Genomic DNA, 1,182 nt, shown 5'->3' on the forward strand with positions numbered 1-1,182 from the left:
TATCTCCAGCTGAAGACAAAGGATATTGGGGTTTGGAAGGAGGCCAGTAGGGGAGGTGACCAAGAAAAGCACAGTAAACAAGGATAAGGTGTTATGCAGGATTAAGGTGTTTGCCTTCCCCATTGATAAAGTGTTCCTCCCACCCTTCCTGGTACAGAGAGGGCCACACCTTTGCAAATGAAGATTCCCTTTATAAATGTAAATACCTCTTACAAACGGGTAACTTCTAATTGGTTTTCAGAGCTTCTCTTGTCTGTTTTTAATAACCAGTTTAAAATAATATACCAAAAATGTATATTTTGGGGTCTCAAATTCTCCTACGCTAGAGCTCTCAAATACAGGGTGTGACAAAAGTAGGTTAACAGTTGCGAGTATGTGAAACATAGTTTATTCTTGTATTGCTATTTATTGTTTTATTTATTTTTAAAATATATTTTTATTGATTTCAGAGAGGAAGAGAGAGAAACATCAATGATGAGAGAGAATCATTGATCGGCTGCCTCCTGCACGCCCCACACTGGGTGTTGAGCCCGCAACCCAGGCATGTGCCCTTGACCGGAATCGAACCCGAGACCCTTCAGTCCACAGGCCGACACTATCCACTGAGCCAAATGAGCTAGGGCAAGTGTTTTATTTTTTCATACAAACAGCTGTAAACCTACTTTTGCCCCATCCTGTATTTTGTTGAGCAAAATAAGCCAGACACAAGAGTGCCTACTGTATGATTCTATTTACATAAAGAAGGAGGAGGGGATTGACCAGGAAGGAAATTCCTGAAATGTAAATGTTCTTTATTTTTATTAGGGTACACAAAACTTACTGGAACTCAATGAAATGGACAGTTGACTTCCGTATTATGATTTCACTAAATGCAAATGACACTTCAATAAAAAGAATAAAAGTAATAACTTAAATCTGGATACCTATAACAAGGTCTGGGAGGTGGGGGCGATTATTACTTCAGGTGACCCCAAACGCTCACTAGATTAAAAAGCAACAGGAAACCCTAGACTGGAACCAGAGTACATGAGCAGACAGCAGGGAGGGACAAAGCCTAAGAAATCACTGGAGAGCCGGCAGCCGCAGCCAAACACATGCGGAGCCGTCAGCGCGCAAGTGTCCCACAAAAATAAGCCCCCGCCTCCTTTTCCGGCGCGCATGCGTCGGTCCGTGTTTAACCGG

This window comes from Plecotus auritus (genome assembly GCF_963455305.1).
Source record: "Plecotus auritus genome assembly, chromosome: X".
NCBI classification, from domain to species: Eukaryota; Metazoa; Chordata; class Mammalia; order Chiroptera; family Vespertilionidae; genus Plecotus; species Plecotus auritus.